Source organism: Malurus melanocephalus, unplaced genomic scaffold (assembly GCF_030028575.1).
Source record: "Malurus melanocephalus ecotype Western Australia unplaced genomic scaffold, MMel_1.1 scaffold_105, whole genome shotgun sequence".
Lineage (NCBI taxonomy): Eukaryota > Metazoa > Chordata > Aves > Passeriformes > Maluridae > Malurus > Malurus melanocephalus.
Genome location: NW_026623337.1, coordinates 466,750 through 479,274, shown reverse-complemented (window position 1 = coordinate 479,274; position 12,525 = coordinate 466,750). Strand labels below are relative to the sequence as shown.

The 12,525-nt window shown below is 40.1% G+C and overlaps 1 protein-coding gene and 1 long non-coding RNA gene across 5 annotated transcripts in view; both read left to right on the top strand.

Moving 5' to 3' along the window:
• Positions 1-12,525, top strand: part of NR3C2 (nuclear receptor subfamily 3 group C member 2) — a 188,166-nt gene that overhangs the window by 33,807 nt on the left and 141,834 nt on the right. The window lies entirely within an intron of this gene.
• On the top strand, positions 4,021-9,963 carry LOC130575349 (uncharacterized). 2 transcript variants are annotated; one of them, XR_008965549.1, is made up of 4 exons: positions 4,021-4,251; positions 5,783-5,849; positions 6,343-6,420; positions 6,777-9,963. It is a non-coding gene; the product is annotated as an uncharacterized LOC130575349 (long non-coding RNA). The 2 variants fall into 2 exon arrangements; XR_008965550.1 differs by having other exon boundaries at positions 5,783-5,853.

Here is a 12,525-nt window from a genome sequence, read left to right as displayed (position 1 = left end):
TTATATAGACTAATACTGCAGCTATTCTATAATGGCAAAATTCATGTTATTGCTTAATTGTTGTTTAATTGTCTAATGCAATAATGTGCAAGATGCAGTTATTCAACTTTTTTCAGTTTTGTCCACTTCTTTTTTTTTTTTCTTTCAAGTTAATTGTAACGTTTCTACCTGAATGGAATCCAGTGATTGCTAGATTAAAAAAAAACTTTTTTCTCCCCCAAAGTTTTGCAAATGAAAGAAATACAAATTAAAAATTCCGTGTTTCAGGCACAGCATAAGAGAGATTCCTTTAAGAAGTCAGAAAATCTGCTTTCATAGGGGAACACTGACAACTTGAAATTTGACAGAACAGAAACRTTCTTGTTTGTTTAAAATGTTTCACTTTTGTGTAGTTGACAAAAGACTAGGGTTGAAAGAGAGGTACAAGATAATCAAAATTGCATGGTGGTAAGATTAAGTGTGTACTTTGTAGGTCATTTGTTTGTGTAAACAAAAACCTGTTGCTATAGCTGATGGCATCTCAAAGAGTCTTAAACCTTGAGAAGATCAACAAGAGCAAAAAAATAGTGGATTTCATGCATTTCCATGGATTGAAGTACAGTGCTTTTCTCAAAGCTGCTCAGGTCAGTGCTCGGGCAGCCTGATGGGAGGCGTGCTGAAATCAACTGGAAGGCTGTTGATTTTGAGTATGTTTTGGATCAGAGCTCAGGTGAATTCCTTTGTTCTTCGGGGGAGACACTTCAGCCCTGTGACAGATTTTTTTTTAAGTCTTTGCAAGTTTTATTATTTTTTAAATTTAAGCAGTGAGKGAAATTTGTAATTGGACATGGTTCTCAAAATATGTAAAGCTGGTGCCGAGAAATGTGTTCTTATCTCATGTAATTGCTCTGTAATTGTTGGGGAGGGGAATCAGATTAGGGAGGCTAAGTATTTCCAATGCTGAAGTTAATGTATTTTTGCAAATAGTGAATCTAAGTCTACATTCCTTGAAGTCAGTGGGAGTTTGTGTGTTTTGCAGAATTGGAGCTAGTATATGCAAGTTCTCAGCTTTATGTAAGCAAGTTTGTGGGTTCTGRATTTTTTTTAAGAATTATCAAAACTTTTAATCAAAGAATTCATTTATGTTTAAAATATTTTTGAAGTAGGAAGTGTTAATCTTGAAGTTATAATTTATTTTTTCTTGTCTTTCTCTCCTACTCTCCATTATCTCATTTAAAACTAAAATACAGAAASATTTCCATCAAGCTTGAAAATCTGTTAATTATTGAGTGTTTTTCATGCTTAGAGATTTGGGTATTTTTAAAAATTTTTGTTTGGGTTTTTTTTTTGTTCCTCAAGTATGTTGTTATGAAACTCACCAGCACTTGCTGCATTTCGTACCTGAAGTTAAAATATTTGTGTGGCGCATTAGGAACACATTAACTAGCTTTAGTGATTTTTTTTTTTTTTTTTTTTTTTTTTTTTTTGCTAATTGCTACCTTGAAACTAAATTTTTGTATGTGTGAAGGTTTTGTTTTCATGTCAATAACTTTATTTGGGAGACTAAGTTGTTCTTTAGAGCCAGTGAGTCCTCTAAACCCTCACAAAGATAAAARGAGCAGGCAAACACATCAAAACTTGTGCTGTAAGTTATGGCGTAGGTGAAGATTAGACAKCTGAAAACCAACCTTCTGTGGAAGCTGTGCTTCACAACCATTATGGAACTTCTCAAAAACATGCTACTTCCAGCAAAAACAGTTTCCTTGAATTTGGTATAAGAGCAAGTATTTTTGCTGCTGTGGAAGCGGGTTCCGTTTTGTTTCCATGCTAACCAAATTTGCACTTTGTTTGACACTGTACGTGGAGCTCTTGCTGCTGGGGAGCTGCAGCAGCTCTAATGTATGTGTAGTAGATACTGTGTCTGTGAAAGCAAAACCTGCCCTGGAAACAAAATATGATGGCTAAGTCCTGTAAGACCTGTTTTGAAAAGTCCATGAGAGCGAGGGAACAAAAAGAAATCCCCCCAGTTCTGTGAATGCAGAAATGGAGACGTGGGGAAGTGATTTTCCTAAAACCAGCCAGGAGTGATGTGAAGGATGGAGACAGAAATGGGACTGTCAGCTCTGTATCAAAACACTTTTGCTATCAGCATCCCCCATTTYTGGTGTGAAAAGAAAGTTAGTACTTATCCTGAACTCGCCAAAAATCAAATACTTGTTACAGCAAGGTGCGTGTCAGACAGTGATTTTCATGTCTTTGCAACCTTTACTGGTATCTTTCAGACCTGGSATCTAACCTGAGACATCCAGGAAGATGCAAAGGTCATTTAAACAAGGTTGTTGCTGACTTGCAGTACTCCGAGCAATTTTACATGCTTAGCTAGGAGGGATGGGGAGGGGGTGTCGATGGGGAAGACTGTCAGGGACTTAAAAATCAGTGTTTCCAGCCCTTCCCATGACTGCAAGCAAAAACTGTCTGTTTTATGGAAACTAAAAATTCCTTCATTCTCTTCTGTTTAAGCCGAAAATTCATTTTTAGACTAGAGAGACTGAGATACTGAAGTTTAAAGATTGAATACTGTTAAATTCRGAGGTAAACAAAACCACTTAATTTTTGAGAATTGGGCACCCAAGTCCAAGAATCAGATAAATAAAGGCTGCAGTTTGGAGACAAGAAAATAACACTATTCTGAAAGCAGGATTTTTTTTTTTTTTGGATGTGTAGTGATGCTTATGGGGATATTTAGGATGCCTTCAGACATAATAAGGGCAGGGTAGGAGTGGAAGAGTCGGAAATTCACGGAAAGTTTCAAGGCTACATAATAAAACAAAGGCAGGTCACATGGATGTTCACTTCTTGTAGGTGGAACCAGCGTTCCTTTTATTTCTGTTTTAGTAGTGGAGGGAGCACTCAGGCTGTGCTCATTTATAATCGTTGATCCTTAACTCTCATCCATATTCTCTGTATTTACACATTCGTTCTCCCTCATAATGCGGAGTGGTGACTGTCTTTGTCCTCTAACGACTTGTTTCCTCTTCAGTCATGCTTTCATTCACTTCCTTTTGGCTCTTTCTATTAACTCTAGCCTATTCTAATTCCTGCTCGTTGCTGCTTTTTACCCTGCCTTTCCTTTTCTCCCCAGCCCTTAATTCCACCCATCTCTCTGTTCCTCCTTCCTTCCTGCCTCCTGCCAATGTCTCAAATGGTTCTGAGTGACCACGATGTGGGAATAATGCGTGATGCACGTGGAATGAAACAGTGCACCAAAAGAGTTATCCCCCGAAGTCAGAACTCCTTTCAGATTTCCTCACTGCTGGCAAACAGCTGCCTGTGTACCCTAGGAAGCCGTAGGTATAAGCCCTCAGAAGATGGGGTTCCCTGTGGCACAATCCTGTGAAAATCCTTCTGTAGGAGTGGGTGCYGTGCAGCTGGAGAGGGCACGAAGCAGCAGTGTGCACTCGTGTCATGAGGAAACAGAAATAAGAACCAAACTGCTTAACCCAGCACCTTATACTTCTGCTGGAGTAACTCGATTTAGAAAGTTAAAATGTCAGTGCAGTGGCTGCAGTGCTGCTGTTTCCTTTCCCTGCTTTCTCAACGACGACACTCCAAGCTTTTTAAAAACATCCCCCAAAAGAGGGAAGGATCACAAAAAACATACTCTTAATTGCACGCAGTTTTTAATATTCCTGGGATCTGTTTTGAAGGGTGCATTTGACAGAGAGAAGCCCAGCAGCCCCACACTGAATCCTTTGTCCTTCCTGCGGGGTGAAACAGTAGATAGCTTACTGTAAGTGTGGCTGCCTGCCAACCCGTGGCGCAGATTCTTTTTTTAATACTGTAAACTGGCAAGAAATCAAGAATTGCCGTTCTTCCTTTTATTTACTTTCCCTTCTGTATTAAAGAGCTCAGTAAATAAGAGAAAGTTAAATGTTGAGTGAAGGTTTCATRCTGATTAATCATTAAATAGCAAAGAGTTATCGGTTCGGGGGGGGGGGGGTTGCCCCCTTTTTTTCCATTTCTCTTTGGCTGAAACTGGAAATATCAGTTGCTTCATCTGGAATAGATTATCACAGGGAAAAGTCTGTGCAGTTTGAAATGAGGACAGAGCAGCATGCATCCATCATGCATAGTTTAAAATAATCTGCAAGACTGCTTCTGATTTGATCCTTAGATGTACTTCCTCCCGATTTTCTTCAAAACTTGTGTTAATAATGGGTACTCTGTCTCTAGAAAAGGCTTTTTTGTAGAGTGTACCCCCAGCCTCTGCTTGTAAGTATTTTCTTATTTGAACAACTAAGCTTCCTGAAATAGCTGCTGAGTTTTTTGTTTTGCTGTTATATTTAAAAGTGGTAGAGGGGTGTGGAGTTCCTTCTGCTGCTTCTCAAATCCAAGGCATGCCTTGCAAGCTACTTTGCTTTCATGCTAGAAAGGGAATCGGTGTTACTGCTTTTCCCATGATTGTGTTGCTAAATTATTATCAGAATTATCCCCAAGCAGAAAAAAAAATATGTTGATATTGATATAGTGCACATTTGAATGATTTATCTTGAGAGAGATTTATTTCTGTGTGCATGATGCAGGAGGCCAAATTAAATTTTAAAATTACTGTTGCTGTTAAATACAGACCTAATGTGAAAAATTAGCCTACAACAGATTGTTTTAAATCCCAAAGCGTACTGTGGTTCATTCAGAGGTCAATCTTGCTTAAAACATATTAAACTTTTAATAATATCAATGTATATCAGTTGCTGACTTGATGAACCTACCATATAGGTCATGTATGTACAGCTTTATTAAAGGCATTGTTGAAAGAAAACATGGATTCATGTTTCGTTTCTTTTATATTTCTGGGCGAATTGGAAATTAAGGTTTCTGGAAGTGATAAGGAATAAATTTGCTTTAAAAGCAGTGTGCTGTGGCTGAAGAAATCTGGACTCGATCTGCCAGATTTCTTGAAATAACTTGCTCAAGTCATTAGTTGTTTTGGGGGTTTTCTTTTGTTTGTTTATTTGTTTGTTTCCCTCAGAGTTCTTCATCTGTAAAACGGAGATAATCCTGTTCCCCTACCAGATGGCAGTATGTTATAGATAAATTAATGAATGTTTGTGGGACATAGCAGTAACACTTAATGGCTTCAGCATAAGTATGCACATTAATGATTCATGTTAAAGAATGATTGAAAAACTGCATTAACTCGAAAGTTGGGACTRTGCTGTCCCAGAGGCAGAGGCTTAGTTTTCAATCTGCAATGCCCAAATGAGGGACACAAGAAATATTTATTCAGGAAATTTAGTCGTTTACAAGTTTCCTTCCTTTGGTTCCTTCCTTCCTTTAGCTWGAAAGAAATAATTTTATTTTTTCAGACTCTGCTGGACAAGTCTGGATTTCTGAAGTAAATTGTTTTTGAATATAGAAGGAGTAGGCAGATTTTTGTGGACATTTGTGCAGGTGACTTGGCACAAAAATTAATGAATAAATGAACTATTTAAAGGTTATTAAATTTGAGAGATGATCCAAAGAAATGAGAGGAACTTTTCTAAGCAATTATTAAAAAAACCCAACCCTCTCCTGCAAAAGCACGGATCAGAAAATATCCCATCTCAATTATAGCCATCAGGAATCTTCCCCCCCATTCTCCTTTTTCTTTTGAAGCTATATCTTGAGCTCGTTCAAGATATGTAGGAAAGTTTCCTTGCAAAATGACAGGTAGAACTATCACAAAGTTGTTGCTATTTTAGGGGTGTTGGATAAGATGCATAATTATCTTGAATACAGTTTCGGTTTTGCTGCCTTTTCACAGTGTAGCGTGCTACAGGGAAAGTCCAAATTCAGTCTTCAAGGATCCCCGACCTTAAAGGGAGGAATAAGTAGGTAACAGCTCTGCTTTCACTTGTGTTTTTCAGTCTTTATTTTTTTTTGTAAATGTGGGTGTTTATTTTAAGTAAGTGGCATTAGTTCATCCCCAATTTATTATTCACATTGAAGGGAAATAAAGAAGTATTTGCACGGAGTTGGAGTTATAATGTGGCCGTGTGACTTGAGAGGAGTCTGCCAATATGTGATTCTCCTTTGATACTGTGAGCAGATTATCTTCAATAACTAGCAGATTTCTGTTTTGAAAATGCAGGAATAAATGCTCGATATAACTATTACAGTGACTTCATTTATTAAAAACCAGTGCACTGCAGTAGCATTTCAGAGTTCTCTTGCCATGTTCGGATAGTTCTCTTGTGGCTCTCAAAACCTCAGGTTTTTTGCTCCTTTAACTATATATTTGGAAGAAACAGACAATGGTTATATCACTTGCTTCCTACTGACATACTCGGTTCTTACAGTAACAATTTTCCTCGGCTGTTGCAGCGTGTGCCAGGAGATTGCAGATCCTGTGTCTGTGCGTAGACTTGATACCTCAGAAACTGTCCTTCATCCGATATGCCGGTAAGGCAATTACCATGAGTCAGATGAACCCTCCACTCCAGGTTCCTTGTTATGGGTCAGGCCAGAGCAAGACCTTTTCTGGTCAGGGAGCCAGTCTGTGAATTAATGTCAGTGAGAATTACGGGTAAAATCCCCAGCYGTGGCTAGTGTCCAAAATCGGTAGCAAGACTGGTAATTTAAATGTCTGCCGCTCCTGGTCAAAAATAAGCTGCTTGCATCTCGTTCTTTCTCTTGCTCTAACAAGACCGTTTCAGATTTGTCCAAGTAAAACTAAGAGAATAAGTTYGAGGAGGAGGAGAAAGTGTGTCTTCTCCTTCACTTCAGTAACTTCATGTTTGTCCGTGTTTTCTCCCCAGCTCCTTAAACCGGAGGAAGGATGTCCCACTGATCGTCTCTCAGCAGGTCACGGCATAAGCTGCTCCCTGTTTTATCCCTCCGATGAGGCMGTATACCACTCGCTGCATTCACTCTTTCCTTTGCCAGGTCACGTTTGATTTTCTCCCCTTGAGCAGAGCTCAGAACAACCACGGTCCTGGCCAGCTCCTCACTCCCTTTACAGAGCTGGGGGCTGCTGGGCAGAGTGACACTCGCAGCCTCGGGACCTCTGTGGCCGCCTCGTCTCCACTGTGGCACCTGCGGCAGTATCGGCCACAAAGGGATTTTCTTTATTGCATTAAGCTTGCAGAGAGAAGATTTAGTAGGTGTGTCGTAGTGCCATTAGCCTCCTGTGACCYGGTGTCTCAGCAAATCCTTCCGTGGCTGTGAAGAATTTGTTTCAGTTTGTGCAAATTCATCTTCATTAGAGCCATTTTGAGGGGAACTGTTCTCTCTACCCACAGTGCCATATTCTGAATTCAGGGTGGCTGGACCTAGTGCTGGTATTTAAATCGTTATGCCAGCCTTGAGTAACAATCCATCTGGCAATGGGAAATTCAAAAATACAATTAATTGAGTTTCCTTGTGTCGTGTGGTTGTGAAACCGTTTCTAACAAACTTTCACACAGAAACAGAAGTTTTATGCTTGTGGTAATAATGTTCGTAAGAAAAGTTTTGGTGCACTTAGTGCAAAATAACATTTCARCTTTTGGAGAACAACCACAATATCTATTAAAAATAAATGTTGGCAGGCACACAGGCAAAGGAAATCTATCAAAGTTTGTTGATGTTTGTCTGCAGTGCAGACCAGTTAACAAGTTCTTTCCCTATGCAAACAAGCAGCATCTCATCACAACACTTCAAAATCTTTAAATAACTAAAAGGTTCTTTTCCTTGACGTTCACTTTGCAACTCCTTGGTGCCATGGATGGTAGTTAATTATTATCATTRTTATGGGTGTGGCCTGATTTAAATATCTGCATAAAATGTCTCGTCAGTGGCGCGTTGATACTGCATGAGCACTGAGTACCTGGAGTACATGAGCTGCCTTCAGCTGGGGCGTGTTCAAAGTGAAGAACAGAAAACGTTTTACCATCCTTCAGATCCTAAATGGGGCTCTGCTGAAATGTCATTGGAAAAGTTGGAAGAGTCTGGGCCTAGCTTGGGGAAAAAAGTAAATAAAAGAGGATTTTTAGGTGAGGTGCAAGTAGGATTTGCCTGTGCAAGTACAAAAATGAGACCTACTGGTTTAAATCAGCAGGTTGTCTCTTGCCCAGTTCCAGATGACAGTGACTAGAAGTGACTTGGTCTGGGTCTTTTGGTGTGAAAATTCCTGTTTCAGCTGTGACTGCAGGGTATTTTTTTGGACTGGGGGGAATTGCTCAATCATAGAGTCATAGAATGTTGTGGGTTGGAAGCAGCCTTAAAGATCATCCAATCCCCGGCCACGGGCAGGGATGCCTTTCACTAGACCAGGTTGCTCAGGGAACCATCCAGCTTTAACACTGCCAGGGATGGGGCATGCACAGATCTCTGGGCAACCTTTTCCAGTGCCTCACCACACTGAGAGTAAAGATTTTTTTTCCTAATACATCATGATGCCTGCGATATTGGATTCTAAACAAATACACAGGAGAGCTTTCTAATTTCTTTGGAAAAATGATCAGAGGCAGCAGTATCAATGTCTGTGATAGATGGATGCTCTGCAGTCAGACCTGCTGCCCATTATTGAGGTCTGAGCTCCAGCCTTTGCTTTCAGGCATTCACAGACCTTTCATAGACTTGACATGCATTAGCTATTGGATAAAATGTGAACCCTAAGTGAAAGGGTGCACTGCTGAGATAACCTTTAATTGACAGATATGGGAAGGATTTAAGACCTCTTCCCAGCATTTTTTTTCCTTGTAGGAAATGTAAAAAGCTTTCCAATCTGCTTTACAATTTCAGCAGGGGTGGATCTTRCTCTGAAGTTTTCATTCTCCTTGTGTATTGCTTAGGAAGAATAAGTACATAATATTTTGGCTGTGGATGCCTGTTGATGGAATTTAATGCTGTCTAACAGAGACAATCAAARGGTCAAATAGTTTTGTGAATTGTTAAGTATCTTTTCATCTTTAGTACAGTGACTGTGGTCCCTGGGGTTGAAGAACAGTGATTGTTATGGTTCTTTTACCATCTGGCACTGTGACAAGAATACCCAAGCTTGTGTTCCTCTACATGATGAAAAAAAATAGATAAATAAATACGATTTATGAGTTTTCTTTACAAGGCTTTTCCACAGGGCAATTGATTTTATTTTAGTCTGTACAAGGCAGACCCAGACAAGAAAAAAAAAATCGTTTCTCTCTCTGTTGCTTTCCCAGATCCGGTGTAAATGAAAGAAGACTGATATGTACTTACAGATCTTTAAAATGCCTTTTCAGTTTTTCTTTGGCTTTCTGAAGGGAAGGTTCTGATCCTGTGTTGTTAATTCTGAAGAAGGCCTTTTTTGTTTTTCAGTAGTTTTGATTGCCCTTGAGCCCTCTTATACAGAACTCTGTGGTTATTTAAGCACCTTCTGCAAGTGGGGTGCAAACYTTTCTTTTCAATTGGGTTGCAGGTAAAGGTTCAGCTCAGTCATGTTAATGTTGGAAGTTTCTTCGGTGACTTTTCCCATCAATTGTGTACTTTGTGTCAAGGTCAAAAGTATCACTGTTCTTCAAAAATGATCCCTTAACCTTTTGTTTAAGGAAGTAGTAGTCTCCTTTGGAAGAGGCTCAGACAAGAGATTAAATTGGCAGAGTCAGGAATTCAAGATAAATCGAAAGGCTTTTTGTACRTGTGAAGATGTTCCATTTAATATTAAGCTGGTGTTTTCCACTTTGCATGATTAGGCAAATGCAAAATTAAGTAGCAGAGGTCAAGATCCAGAAGCATTTTGAAGGTTTGTTTGTTTTTAAGGTGTATTGCTCTTTCTAGGAGAATACGCTTCAGGTAAATATTAGATCTGTCTGTAAACTGGAAAATCAACTTCTCATCTTACTTAAAAGGTGCCTTTGTAGTAAGGGCAATATAATGTCATTAAAATAGTGTTTTCCATGAAAAGAAATGCAATGTCATGCTATATTTAACTACTTTGTAAGAGCCAAGCTGCTGTGATGAGAAAATTTCAATAAAGTTTCTAATGTTAACATATATTTTGCATGTCTATAACCTTCTTTGGCATCTATCACTTGGCATTATATACTGGTTGTCTCCTTGGAAGAAGGCATAGAACTATGTCTTTAATAATTTTCAAAATACAAATATAACTGTGGTTTCCTCATTATAAGAAAGGTGCCAGGGGTATTTTTTTAGAGTAGAGATGGCTAAAAGCCAGCGTGTATGTGTATTTGTGAGGCAAAAAGTTTTGTTGCATGAGAAGATGCTGCAGGACTGACCCTGTAGCAAGCCCCGGCTCAGCCTTGGTCACCCTTTGGGGCATGGCACGTCCTGAAGGGCAGCTGCAGGAGGGTCCCTGGGTCAGGACAGTGTTCAGTTCCAGGTCAGCAAGGGTGTGTTTCGTGGGGCACAGGTGTATCTGCAGGAGCGTTTTGGTGTGGGTTAGGAGTGTTCTTCTGAAGCAAGTCCGCCCATTGTCCCCGCTTCCTGCCGACGTGCGCGCCTTGCYGAACAGGCTCCGGGTGCGTAGGCGGGTTACATTTTGGGTGCTGCAGGAGATGTTTCCAGCTGGGAGTACCCATTCAGGCAGCAGGACCAGTCTGCTTCTTGCTGAAAGTGAAACCATTCGATTGACGTGTGGATATTTGTCCTCGAGATCAGCTCCTGTGGAGCTGCGCTACTGTGCTGTTGTCACAGCCTGGCCAGGGACTGACAGCAGGTGCCTACAGAAGACAGTAAAAGCCCAAGCACGTAGTAGTGCTTCCCAGTATATTTTCCCAGCTTTCAGCAATCTGCATCTTACAAACTTCCTGAAGCAGAGATGGTATCTTTGGTTTAATAACCTGTGATAGATTTTTCTTCCATTAGTTTTGTCTTACTCTTTTTAAAAGTGTGTGCATTTTTATCATCCACAGTATCCTGCGCAGTGAGTCCTAAGGTAGAATAATGTATGTGTAAAGAAGTATCTTCTTTTCTTTATTTTGAATTTACTGCCTGATAATTTTGTTTGATGCTCTTTTGTTCCTGTCTTGTAAGAGACAAATGATTCCTTATCCACTGCCTTTGTGGTGCTCCATTTATCACAGATCTCTTTGATACTACCTTGATTGTTTGTCTTGCAGGCTGTAAAATGCATGTCTATTTAGTTCCTTGATCAGAATCCATTTCATACCTTTGATCATCGTTGTTCTCCTCTCTGCTTTCCCTTATTCTGCTGTGTCTTTCTGAGACTGGAAGACTGCATGCAAGCTAGATAACGTATTCAGTGTGCAGCATCTGTTTTTTAAATGCTGGCTGGAGGGCGTTTTCTGTGGTGGTCTATGTTTCTCGTAATTTTTAACAGTGTTTGCTGAAATGAAACCATCATTTTTAATGTAYGTCCCTGTTGAACACAAGTTCTCTCCCTGTGGTAAGAGAGTAGCAGCTCACCTATATTGTGTTTGTAGGATTGGGGTTGTTTTCCTCCCCACCACTCTCTTTATACCTGCCAACACTGAGTTTTGTCTCCCATTTTWCAATTTAGTCCTTTGCTATGTGAGATCATTTGCAGTTCTTTCAGTAAGTCTCTGTTTTTATTGCAATGAGCACCTTGGCATCAGTAGGGTGCTCTTCCTGCACACYGTTCTTCCCCCTTTTCCAAACCATTTATCCAGCTGTGTCCTACAAAACACCTGTGGAACACTGGTAGAGACCTATTTTCATAGRGAAACTGAATGTTTAATGCCATCTTTTCTTTGCCATCTTTTGACAAGTTACGTATTTGTGTGGAGATCAGACGAGCGGATTGATCTGGCCATATTTGTCCTCACTACAAAGATTCTCTAGCAATGCTAATGGATTTACAGGGCAATTGTTGCAATGCCATGTGGACTGTTCCCCAGCATGTGGCATCCAGCTCTCTGTTCTTTGTAACAGTTCCTATCAATTTGCTCAATGTGTACGTCAAATTAATTGTTCTGTAGTTTTCTGGATCCTCCTGAGAGGCCTGTTAGGAGATTGGCAATGTGTTTGCTGTCTCACACTTCCCCGGTGCAGAGATGGGTTTAAATAAGATTAACATGAGCAGTGATGGCTCAGCTGTACGTGAGTTCCTGCAAAAGTTGCAGGAGCACCATCTCACAGCTGTGGTCTGTTACCATTTGTTTTGCCCTTATTTCTCTGCTGACCTTTATCACTGATGCTGAAATTTCAGGCTGATTCTCAACCCACAGACAAAAAAAAACCTACTCCTGTCAGAGGATCACCTACCTTAACTTCTTCCATAGCAAGCAGAGAGGGAGAACATCTTTTAATTTTGTTGTTGTTTGTGGTTTGTTTGGTTTGGTTGGGTTTAATTCTCTTTCTTCTTCAGCTGTTTTAGTTCTGTGTAGATTTATAGGCAGGTCCGTGCCAGGGTTTCTTTTCAGACAGAGATAGATTAGACTATCCAGAGACAGAAGGGATTGACTTTTCTCCTTTGGGACGGTTTGTCAGCTTTCTGTTGCCTTTAACCCCAGGCAGCGAGAAGGGACCATACAGAACTCCAGCTTAAGTCCATGAGTGAACTTCCTTCAACAATGCAYTGGTGAGGTGGAGGAACTTGATAAACTT